The sequence below is a fragment of the Apodemus sylvaticus genome, chromosome 4 (assembly GCF_947179515.1).
Source record: "Apodemus sylvaticus chromosome 4, mApoSyl1.1, whole genome shotgun sequence".
Lineage (NCBI taxonomy): Eukaryota > Metazoa > Chordata > Mammalia > Rodentia > Muridae > Apodemus > Apodemus sylvaticus.
The window spans coordinates 104,660,923-104,674,197 of NC_067475.1; positions in this window are offsets into that span (position 1 = coordinate 104,660,923).

Genomic DNA, 13,275 nt, shown 5'->3' on the forward strand with positions numbered 1-13,275 from the left:
ACTGTTGGGAGTAACACTATTCATTGGATGTCTCAAGAGGGTACTATGGGCATATGACATAGTGAATTTCATTAGCTCGATGCTTTATGTCACTCATCTACTGTATTTAAAGCTCTTATTCTAGATGTTAACAGAGAAAGGTGTCTGCCCTTGAAAACTTTGCTTCCTCCTCCCAGGGAAACCTCTAATTTGTACATGATGACATGTCTCGTAGACATTCCTACATATATGCTTGTATGAAGCTAGAACAAAGATAATGAGGAAAAATATTTTTGATGCCATGGATGCAGAGTATCAGGCTCAAGGACTGACTTCTGTTACTGTGAGAGTGGTCCTGATGGAGAAAAGATGAATCAGTGACCATTACTGATTGAGTAGGTATATTTTTGTTATGTCCATGATAATAAAAACTTCTACTTCAAAACAGTGAAAAACTACAGTTTTGCACAGTGTCATGCAGACATTGTCCTCTAGGCCCAAGGAATAATATCCTAATGAGGAGATTAAAAGGTTATATTTAGGTACCACAGGCTAATCCAAAATGACAAACAAAACCTCTCTTGATTTTTATTCTTACTGCTCATAGTAACCTGCTAAATCCACAACTTACTCACTCTTGAGACTTTGAACAGGTTTTCCTGAACTACCACCCAGAGCTGGGTCCAATTTTAGACCCAACCTTTTCCAACTCACTATGGGGTAATAAACGCACACTAAGATGGGCCAACCTCCTTAGTCACACAGTATTGTTCAGGGGAGGTCTACTTATATCTGCTCTTAGTATCTTTCCTTGGGAAGTTGTGAAGAAACAGCACAAAGATCACTGAACTTTTTTATTTGCCAGTTTCCCTCTATATAAATACTTATGAGATGTGAATTTTCTGCTTTTTCCCATTTCCCTCTAATTCAAAATTAATGTTTTATTTGAGATCCTTTGTGACTTAGAGTTCAGTTGTCTGAATTAGAATTTATTAGTTTGAGAAGTTTGGGTTCTTTCCTTCTTACAGGCTTCTTTCTTTTTCTGTAAATAATCTTCATGGAGTTTATTACTGTGTGCCCCAATCATTCCTCTAGCTATTTTTACCATTTGATTTTGGTCTTCATTAGCTGCCAGGTGCTAAGCATCTGGTCCCCTCATCTTGGGTTCATCCTAATTTTTTTGTTTCCTCTTTATTAGCCTGGACTGTTTTGTGTAGACTATCTTAATGGCTTGGCTTGATTCCAAATTACAAAATAGGTTTGTAATTAGTAAGCTGTTTGCCAAACCCAGTTGATTTTAGAATGAGCCATGGTTTTTAAAAATACTTTTCACAGATTTTTAAAGCTGGCCTTAGATAATGACTTTATTTATAACCTTGGATTAAAGATGTGTTATATCATAGTATTCAAGGGTGGGAATATAAAGTGATCTGCTTCTTTCACATTGTTCATGAGTCACAGGCATTCGAGCACAGAGATTATTACTTAGTTTTGTATTTCTTTGAAAAACTGCTTTCTTATAGACATTTATTATATATATAAACACAGAGTTTTATTTGTGTTAGAAAGGAAGGAGCCTCTCTTTTCCCTCTGAAAACCCAATGATGAACATGCTTCTTAACTACCAGGTCTACCAGAGTGACAGACATCTTGGAAGCTTACACTGCCATGAATGGTGATTCATTTTTACTGTTACATAGTATATCAGTAAGCTCACTAACCAACACTGATGGAGTGCCACAGTCTTAACCATTTCACGTCATCAGCAGCAGCCCCTAGATGGTTTATAAAAGAAGTGTTGGAAGCTAAAGATATGAGTAGTTCAGTGTGTACTTGTCTGGCTGTGCTGAATCGAATTTGTTAGCTATGATTTCTTCGCTCTTTGCATAGGGTCAGGAGACACTTGGGATCATCTTTAGAGGAAGTGCTGTTCCTCTCATAAATGCTGCAGTAGTGTCTGGACGCCCTTGAGAGTAGTGTGGCAGGTGCATATTTCACGGATAGTTTACTTTGGATAGGTCATATGGAGCCAAGATTGAGTAAGCTGGCTAACCTTTAATAGAAAGGGGTCAACATCATGAAATTCTACTCCTGAGAGATCACTTAGTCTAATAACCATTATTTATTTTTAGTTTTTTACTTGGTATTTTATAATAGCTCATCTACGTTAAATATTTTTTTCTCATGAAAGCTAAATGGTTTTTAAAATATTTGTAATCTTTTAAATTTTCCCATTTTGTTCCTGTAGTCACATTAGTAGATTACTTAAGAGCTATCAAACTTGGGCCCACAGAGCTCAAGGAGGTCTAGGGCAAATGAATGCTGGGACCTGTGTGGGCATACTGTCTGTGAATTAAGTATTTTAACATATTTTCTATTTCATAGTATGACACATATGGCTTCCTGAAATCCACTTTGTGACAATCTAGAGATTGTTTTATTGGAGGACAGTCTATCAGAGTTTTGGAGTAAAATATGTTGTACATTAAAATGACTTTGAACTATAAGAACTTCAATATACTTACACATAATATATTCCAAATAAAATATGATGGCATCTCAATATATTTAATATGAAGTAGGCCATCAAAATGTAAGAATAAACGAGGTCTAAAAAGCTCTTTAGATGCCATGATTTCTAGGAATATCAACAACATTAATGATATAACATTTTAAATTAGAGAGACATTCAATATTAGATATGGCAGATACTTGGTATGTATGTGTATATATGCATGTGTATATATATATTATGTATGTATGCAGTTTACTTATTTCTTACTTAACAGCCTCGTATGAGGCTAACTAGGGACCTGAGTCTTTTTTTTTTTTGAATATCATCTTCATTTACATTGCCAATGGTAAAACCTTTCCCGATTTCCCCCCTCCACAAAGACCCCCCAACCCCTCCTCCCACTTCCTGCCTCCACATATATGCCCCTCCACCTGACACACTACCATCTCCCCCACCCTCGGTTTCCCTTTGTTGGGGCCTCTATTGAGCCTTTATCTGACCAAGGACCACTCCTCCCACTGATACCCAACAAGGCCTTCCTCTGCCACATTTTTGGCTGGAACCGTGTGTGCCCCTTGGGAGTCTTGGGGAGTCTGGGTGGCCGAAGTCATTGTTCTTCCCATGGGGCTGTAAACCCCTTAAGCTCCTCTGGACCACCCTCCAGCTCCTCCAGCTCCAGAATTGGGGGTCCCACACCCAGTACAATAGTTGGCTGCTAGCTCCTGCCTATGTATTTGTAAGGCTCTGGCAGGGCCCCTCCAGAGACAACCATGGCATCTTCCATTTGGTATACTCTTCTTGTCGTAGTGTCGGGTTTGGTGACTATTTATAGGATGAATAGGGCAGTCTGTGGGTGGACCTGAGTCTTTTTATGCTTTTGCTTTTCCATCTCAGCTTGAAGTTTGCTCATTAGCACCATATCTGGAAGTTCTGCTAGTCTGCTCCTTGGAGCAGAAACATTCTAGTTTCTAAATGATGTGATACAGAGTTGAAGATGTCAATGTTTTCCATATATGTTGGCTACAATATAATGACATGTTCACTCCTGAAGGAAAGCTGTGGCCTCTAGTCAGGTGATTATGTGTCGAAACAAAACTTTGGAGTTTGGTAACAGAGGATGAGCAGAATGAATAATAAGACAAGCTTAGCAGCTTCCAGATGAACCATGTTGGGTCCTCTGTTAGGTAATTTCCAGATTGCTATAACAAATATTTGGCCAGAGTAACTTAAGGAAGGGTTTGTCAACTCTTACCTTTCAAAGATGGGGTCCATCATAGTGAGGAGCACATGGTGTCAGGAGCTTGCAGCACCCCTTTATGAATGCTGGTCCTCAGCTTTCTTTCTTTTTCCTTCTTTTTTATGCAGTTTAAGACTCTATCCAGCCTTAGGAATGACATTACTCACATATAGGGTATAGCTTCCCACTTCAATTCACCAAATCTGGGCTATTCTTCACAGACATCTAAAGAAGCATGTGTCTAAGGTGCTTCTAGACTGGTCAGGTTGATAGCTAATATTAACCATCCCAGGATCTTTGGTCCATGCGCCAATGACAGAGAAGGCCAGTTTCATCATACAAATAAACTTCAGTATATTTACCTACAAATAAGAACCATTGAAATATCCTCAAATACCAGTAAATACATTTTAAAAACTATTGTATTACCTTTGTGTAGATTATTAACTGTGATTACACTCAGACCCAATTAATCACTTCAATTTCTCTTAGTGCTCCCCACCCACACATCTACCTACTACATTTATGTCTCATTCTTATATACTGTCTATTTATTGCTGACCATATGTGCATGGTTATGAGAGCATCCAGCAGAGCATGAGAACCCTGCCAGTGTCCATTCCCCAAGGAGTGTAAACATCTTTATGATAAGCATTGCCATGATTTTGTCATCATTAAGAACTAAAGCATAAAACTATTTTTTTTGCTGTGTTATTTTTATTTAGTTTGTTTACGTATGTGAGACTATAGGGAATATGAACACAATGCACATTGAATTCAGAAGATAAACTGTTGGGGTTTGGTTCTTGCCATTCTTTTTTTTTTTTATTCGATGTATTCTTTATTTACATTTCAAATTGAAATTATTTTCATAAAATGTCTTTTGATCATAGTTTTTTTTCTGTCATCTCCATCCACCCAATTCCATGTGTTTTCTCTCTCCCTCACTCTATGTCTTAATAATTCACTGAGAAAAAAAGAATAAAAATGAAGAAAAACAAGAAACACACATATACAGGGGCTCCATAAAAAACATATTATATAAGTAAAAGGGCAGTAAGACAAAAAGCTGCCTGAACAAAGGAATAGGAAACAAAAAGTCTATGAATTCCTCTTGAGTTCATGTTGTGTTGGCATCTGCTGCTAGGCATGGGGCTTGCTCTGAAATATACCTAGTGAATCTCCATTGGAAGCTTTCCTTTGCAATTGGATGTCGATTGCAGACAGCTTCTTAGGGATGGGAACCCATGTCTACTTCTCCCCTCAGAACTGAAACCCTGTCTGGCTTGAACCTATTCAGGCTGTTTTGTCTGATGCAACAGTCTCTGTGAGTTCATATGTGGACCCATCTGTTGTTTCTTAAAAACACTGTTTTCTTGGAGTCACATATCTACCCCAACCCAAGATCTTACAGTCTTTCTTCCTCTTCTTCCACTTAACTTCCTAGGGCCTGAAGGGAGAGGTTGTATGAAGACATCCCATTTGGGACTGAGTGTTCTAAAATCTTTCATCCTCTGTCCATTTGTGGATCTCTGTTATTTTCCACCCAGGGCAAGGGGAAGCTTCTCTGATAATGACTGAGTGGTTGCTATTCATTTTGTTGAAACAGAGTCTCTTCTGTTTCTTCCTCTGTGTCTCCACTTCCTATCTTATGTTTGTCTTATGAACAAGATGGACTGGAGACAGGAAGATAGCTGAAATCACTCAATCAGATGATATCAGTTGGAAACCCACAGCACATGCACATAGGCAGATTCTGGTTAGGTTTCATAACTATCTAAAATACAATGCATACCCAATATAGAAGTTTTAGTGTAAAGTGGGACGCCTTATGGGATTCAAAAGTCTGGATTGGGAGAAGGGAGATTCTGAACTTAGTTCATTTCTATCACTCAGAACAGTTATCTGCCACAAGATAAAAGCAGACTAGAAGTAGAAGGGGATTTCCAGAGCAAAAACAAATGTAATGCACATTATTAGGTTAATAGGATGTAATTATTAGCCCTAGAGAAATTTCCATGGAATGTGGAAATACAGTATTTCAACACTATCACAGTAGATAAAATAGCACCTATGTTGAAATCTTTGGCAGTAACAAGATATTGCACCCATGGGTCAGATGACTGTGACCTCAATTTCTAGTAGCAGCACTTAGAACTGAGTCACTAAGGATGGGGACTACTGACTGTCATTGGCAAGGACAGAAGCAGCACCTTTGTGGGCATTGGAGTGTAACTGCTGCACCAGAAATGGGCGTTATTTGGAAAAATCTTCAGAAAACAAGGCACAGAGGAGGAAAGCTTCAGTAGGCAGGATTTCCAGATTTGCTTTGATATAGACTGTTTGTGTGGTCCCTAGGACTCAGACACAGCTGGAGGAAGCTGGGAGGCTTTGGAACTTGTTTCTCTCTAAGTCCTGTTAAGATAGTAACTGTTTGATACTGTTTACTGCAACACTTTCTTTACTATTACCCTCATCTCTCCTTTCCAATGTTTAAAATCTATTCTGTTGAACTCACTTGGCCTTATTTGACAGGGCTCCAAGCTAGTCACCCTTCATTTGGCACCATCATTACACTGTCATTGATTTTCTGTGATCCCCCCCCCCCCAGAAGAAAGGTCTCCAGTGTAGTGCCTACTCTACTCATTGCAGATTAACTTCTTCAATTCATTCAGGACCATATCTTCTTTTGCACAGCCTTGGGCTTTCTATGACTACCACCTGCTGCTTTGGACTCAAGACTCTAGGACAGAATAAAAACCACATTCCTTGTCAGCTTTCTTGTACTTGACTTTTGATAAGACAAAAAAACCCTTAATTTTATTTTCTAATTATTTTATGCTTATCATTAGTTTTTCTTTTAACACTTTAATGTGACAAGGTATCTTAGGAAAGAATGTAAAAACATTTCATACAATGATTAAGAAATGCTTTAGAGTAGGTTTATTTGGCATGTAATGAAATATTTTAACAAGTGTGTTTTCTGATAAGAAGATTAAAGACAATGACATAAATATAGCTGTTAATTTCAAACATAAAAAATGTTATAATATTCTGGGTCCTATAACAATTTGGGAGACAGAATGGTGAGGATAATAGTACACATTCTGCTTCCTGACTGTTTACTGGGTCTCCAAATTCATGTGCCACATATTCTGATTTGGGCAGAAAAACTATGTTTTGAAATGTCAAATGAACTTCCAAATTGACAGCTTAAGTTTGGAATTACCAGCCCTCATTTTTGGTTTCTATCATCCTTGAGAAATGATTTTCCTTCAGGTTAGTTTGACATAAAACCATTGAGTCTTTGAAAAGGCTATCGATGCTGCTGTCTCATGGTATGCTCTTTTCTTGGGTTTCCCATTCTACCATGTGTCTTGGAGAAATCTATCCAGTATTAAAACCTATCACAATGTAGCATCTTCCTAAGCTTTTGCAAACATGCACAAGTAAAGATAATTTCTTCCGAAATTGAACTCTACTGCCTTTGATGTTGCTAAATACAATGTCTGATTCTAGTTATTTTGACTGTACACCAGGACAGACTGCTACTCCATCATCTGGATTGTTGGATATGAACAACAGGGTTTTCTCATTCTGGAGAGTTCAAAGTGGCAAGACCAGCAGGTTCCAGGTCTTGCCAGATTCTATCACAAGTTTAATAGTTGGTTATTCTCTCACTAGAAGGTCAAGGGTGGCAGCATTCTTTCTGGGTATCTTTAATGAGGGCACTTCCCAGTCATGAAGTCTTTGTACCTGAGACCTAATTCCTAACGCTTCCATTTTCTATAATAATCTAACCTCAAGGTGGCAATGGAAGAAGGGACATAAATTTGATCTGTAACTCTTACAAAAGTTTATGTCTTCAAATTCATTAATCCACATGCTGTATTGTGTGAAGCAAAAACAATTTTATTTTTGTCTTTTGGAATATTGTTAGGGTGATTCTGGTAGAAGAGGAAAATTTTAGCTATCTCTATGAAAAGTTACAAATATATAAAACTGGTTTTCTAGACTATGTGTGACTCAAATGGAGCTAGTTGCTTTTCTCCCTGTTGGACTGACCCAATGCTGACAGGAAGAAACTTATCAGAGGGTTTCCTTTGGGTCAGGTTAGCGTGCAGTCCAGCTTGGAAGAAAGACACACAGTAACAGGAGTGTGAGGAAGCCAATGATGCTACATGTCTCATCAGGAAATGGCCAAGTTGTGGGGTAAGGTCATTTTCTCCTGTTTCCTTTTCACCCTCTCTGGGACTTGAAGCCATGAGACCATGTCACCCATATTCGAGGAGCTTCTCTCCTCAGTTATGCACCTTCACAAATGCACCTGAGCTGTGTCCTCTAGATGGTTCCAAATCTAGTCAATCTCACAATGATGGTTACCTTATAAAGATGATCATCCTGGTTTCAATTTCTAGGCTATGAGTGGCCTTTGGTCAGGGTCAGTGTTGACTACCACATGCTGAATGGCTGATTATCTGAGAAAAACAAACTAGTCAAACATGATTTGTAGAGTTGGCAGATTTCAAGCTGCCAGCATGGTTAAAAAAAAAAAATGGAAAATTTAGCAGTCTGATCTAGTGAGCTATTGAGGGCTGGCCCCAGCTTGTCATGGTCTAAGCCTTATTTATTTTCCTGAACTCAGTTAAGTGTTGAAGGAGTTATGAGCAATGTATAGTTTATCCATGCCACATAATAAAAAAGCCATCAACATTCTTTGTGTGGCTGCTAAGGACAGCACTAATTTGCCAGTATAGTGGTTTCTTCTGTATTCTTAATTTTTAAATATTTGGGCAATATATCTTTTTAATGACATCTTTCTTAAAAGAGAGGTGCAGATGTTTCTGGGAATGTAGCCATTCACCATTAGCTTGCCTATGGTAAATATAATAACTATTAATAACTTTTCAGGAAAATGAAATGTGCCAAGTGCAACAAACAAGCAAATAAATGAACCACGAAAGCCTCGAGGCTGCCACGTGATAAGAGTTTCCATGGTCCTCAATATCTATTTTCTTAAAGAACTGACTAAACAGTTTATATTTGAGCTACTTTAGTGGATGATTGTTAAATACTCTCCTAACAGTGCTTTTACAAGGAAGGTCTTCTGGTGACTAATTAGTTTGCATGCTGGGAAGAAAAGCTGTGTGCTAGGCGAAGTCCATTAATTGACTAATATCTGACCACTGTATGATGAAATATATTTATGTTATAAAGGCCAATGGTCTTAGTCTTTGCATTAGTGAATCACTTATATCTGCTTAGTCTAGTTTAGAATAGTATAAACTCCGATTTGTTGTCTAAAATTGATATATAGTTATTTTTTTAATAATGGAGAAATAGAAAATAATCACATATAATAATGATCACAATAATCACAATAATAATGATTACATTTTATAGTTTCATATTTCATCATCAGAAGATAATATCTGAATTTAGTATAATTTTGAAATTGTTTGAATAATTATGAATTTTATGGATTGATTATGCTTGCCGTTCTGTAGAAAATTTCATACTCTTAGTGGTAGTAATAATATGAACTTATCTTCTTCTTTAGGTCAGAAATCTTGTGCAATGGGTGTCCCTGTTTAGGACTGTGTCACTTTTAGGGACTCTAGGAGGTGAATGTTATTTATTTATTTATTTATTTATTTATTTATTTATTTATGACTGTTCTGTGTAGCTCCTTAACGCATATGGTACTTTTCTTCCACTTTCAAAGCCCTTACTTTGTATCATTCTGGCTCTCCTTTCTGCCCCTCATTTAGTTTTAAAGACTCTTGTGATTGGGCCTGCCTGGGCAACCCAGGATCATCTCCTTTCTTAAAGTCTGCTGCTGAGTCATTCCAGTTCCAGCTCTAGCCCTTAACTGCCCTTTGCCATATAATCTTCTTATGCACAGATTTGGGGAATTACCACATGGATATTGCTGGGTGATGATGGCAAGATGTGCTGTTGTATACACCACATATCCAACTGACAAAATGGTTTTACATTTTTAAAGTTTACTTCCAAGGACACTAAGTTTCAGAGCATTAACCAATTTTCCCTAGGTCTGTAGTGCCAAATGGCATTTTCTCTGCAAAGTGAAGTAGATGCTAGTATAACCATCTATAAGCCGTGTCTCCCAGATTTCATCTTGCTTTAAGCTTCAATTTTGTTTTGAGTGTGTTCTCGGTTTTGCTCCTTTCCCCTTTTAACAAATCCCTTGGTAAAGAATTGAAATTCTTGTCTTTTCTGTTTCAAAAGTATCTGGTGAGAAAAATGATTCAAAGTAATAAATCAATCATGCAACTTATTTCAGCAACATGAAAGGTAATATAGTGAAAAATAATGTTTTAGACAAAACTCTCGTATTTCTCAAGATTCACAGAATATAATTAGTGCCTGTGAAATATTAGAGGTAACTATCAAGGCATTAGGCTTTGATACTAATGAAAATAGTTTCTTAGCAATTGGATGGAGTCCTTCCCAGATAGGTGTCTGGGATTCAGGCTATTCACAGGGGAAGAAATGGCGGCTGAGAGGTGCCTTTGCTTTCTGTGTAACCTTTTGGCTGGTCTTTGTTTCAACCTGTACCTCAATCAGTTTGTCTTGCTCCAGGCTGAGACTCTTCCACGACTCCATGTCCTAGGACTCCATTCTAAAGAGTTTGCTTTGTGTAGCATCTGCTGACCTTATGATTTCCAGAAAGCCTTCATCCTGGTTTGCTTTCTGAGACAGTGACAATGCAGATAAATTAACTATGTGTTCAGTGTGGTAAGTTAGCAGTGGTATCTAAAATGGAACAGACTTCTAAATTCCTAAAAATAGGGCAGAACTTTATCTTTATCATACAACTTCTAATAAATTCAGGAAACGCACAGGGGGTTCTTTCAAGTAAAAAGAAAATGCATTAATTTCAACAGCAGCAAAAAGACAGTCAGTAGATAGGAAGACTTTGGTTGGTATAACACACATAAAAATCCAACCCTGAATAATGAGTAGCTGGATAAACAGTGTACACCCCCTCTCCTCCATTCCTCGCCTGTAAATTCCAATAGTAAGTTTAGAAAACTGTTACTTATTGTGTGCTTAATTTTGTGAATAAAGCATCATTAAATGCAATTATTTCCTTATCTACTTCATAAAGATTCCATTCATAATACCAACTATAAGGTATATGCTTCTCTAAAATATTTTCCACATGCTAGAAAGAAAATCCTCAAGGTTGGTGTTGTCTTTATGTCTTTATGGGTCTGTGTATGTTTTTAGTGTCTAGAAAATGAAAATGTCAGCTTTTTTCACTTAGGTTTATAGACCTAAGAAAATGCATCATAGATTTGTAGCTATTTCAGTGTCAAATGTTTGATCATTAAATAAGTAAAGCTGATGTTGGGCAAGTATGGTGTTAGCAAAATATTTTACTATTTCTTTCAATGATTTATATTTTTGAAAATATGAGACAATTGAACAGCTTCTTGATTGAGGTACAAATAACATAGGGTTACATAAGGTAATAAAAGTTTAAAGTATGTTGTTTTCTATCAATACTTCTTAAAAGATCTGTCTTTAGAATTATTGTTCATAAATTATGTCTACTTGGAGTGACTTAATTCATTTCCTAGCAGGGGAAAGAATTTTAATGGTAAATTTATGTGGATTCTAGGCTTCAGGGTAACTAGGTCATATGAGTGACAGTGATTTTGACAAACCAGCTAACTTCTATTTAAATATACCATTTGTAAAATAAGGCTGCATATATTATTCACAATTTAATATATTAAATTGAAACTGTATGCTTACATCACAATAAATATTGTTCTGACTACCTATCATCCTTCACTAATGATAACTTTTTTTAAGTATCCAGTTTTCGTGGCAAAATACACTCATTTCATTAAGACAAATTAGGATGGCTTTTATTTGAAGCTTATATTAACTTATTGAAGATTGTATACACGGTATAATTTAGACATGTTTGTGAAACATTTGAGAAGTCATTTCATGTTATCAGTGTAATGGACATCTGATTTCCTTTCTTTCTAGACAGGTGTTTTGGGGAAATTGCTCCTGAAGAGACCAAATATCCTAATCTCTATAAGGCATTATAGATCTAAGGTCGCAGTTTCTATAATCCTTTCTCCCATCTTCTCCATGCCCTTTGATGACAGAAGTGTGTTCTAGAACAGGGCAGTTGGCTTTTTAAAAGATGTTTTGGGCGTGTGATGCAGTTAGAAGCCTGTCCTTCCCCTGACCTGGAAGATGCTGATGGTTAACCCAGCTATATTTTGATGCCTTGAAAAAGACTACATCATTCACACCTGCCACACATAGGGTGACAGAGATCAACAAACTCTCCAATTTTAGTTAAAGTAGCCTGAGTTTGATTTTCACAATTGTAATCAAAGTCTTAAGAATCATAAACACATAAAGCAGTTAGTCAGCTTGTTTATCTTGGTCCTGCTGTGTCTTCTCTTCCCAACCTCTAACTTTTAGACCAAGCTCAGGGTTAATATCTGATTTACCAGGTAGAGCCTTTGCATCTGGACAATGAACACTTTGGGGATCTATGTTGTACTATGTCTTGAACCATTGTCAAGGTTTGGCAAGTGCTAAGGTCTGACTTGGACAAAATGCCAAAAAGGATGTGTATAAACTATTCAACTCTTTAGTGTTTTCTTGAGGAAACCCTTCTACATACTTCTTTCTCCTAGAGACATAAGGAACAGTGAAGAGGAAGATCAAACTACTCTTCTATGTATTAAACAGCAACTTAAGAAAATGAGACTGTCTGTCCCAATAAAGTTCTCGAACAAAGCCTTAATCTGTCAAAAACACCAAACTGATGGGTTTGTTTCATACTCTGATTTATTACAGGGGATTATATTTGATTTGTAACCATTTGCCCCCATTCCCTGCTGTCTACCTTCCTTTTTATCTTCCAAATAATAATACAGATCTTTTGTGTTTTGTTGTTGAGGCAGTATCTCCTTGTAGAGCCAGGCTTGCCTAAAACACTTTGAGTTCCAAGTTGGTCTCAAGCTCATAGCAATCCTACTGCCTCCTCTTCCTGAGTCCTGGAATTTCAATTATGAATCACCACATGTCTCTACAAATAACATTTAAAAATTACCTTGTAAATGACAATACTTTTTTATTCCAGGAAGATATTCAGTTCAGAAATCTAAATATATAAAAATGGAGCTCATATACCACCAGAGTTAGTTCTAACTAATTTTAAGTGTACATTATGATGTTTGCTTTATACAATACCTTTTAATTTTTTTCTATATTCTTTGTTTACATTCCAAATGATTTTCCATTTCCTGGTTCCCCCTTCCCCATAAGTCCCATAAGCCCTCTTCCCTCTGCCCATTCTCCAATCAACCCCCTCCTACTTCTCTGTCCTGGTAATCCCCTACAATGCTGCATCAAGCATTTCCAGGACTCGGGCCCTCTCCTTTCTTCATCTTGGGAATGATTTGATATGTGAATTGTGTCTTGGGTATTCAGAGTTTCTGGGCTAATATCCACTTACCAGTGACTGCATTCCATGTGT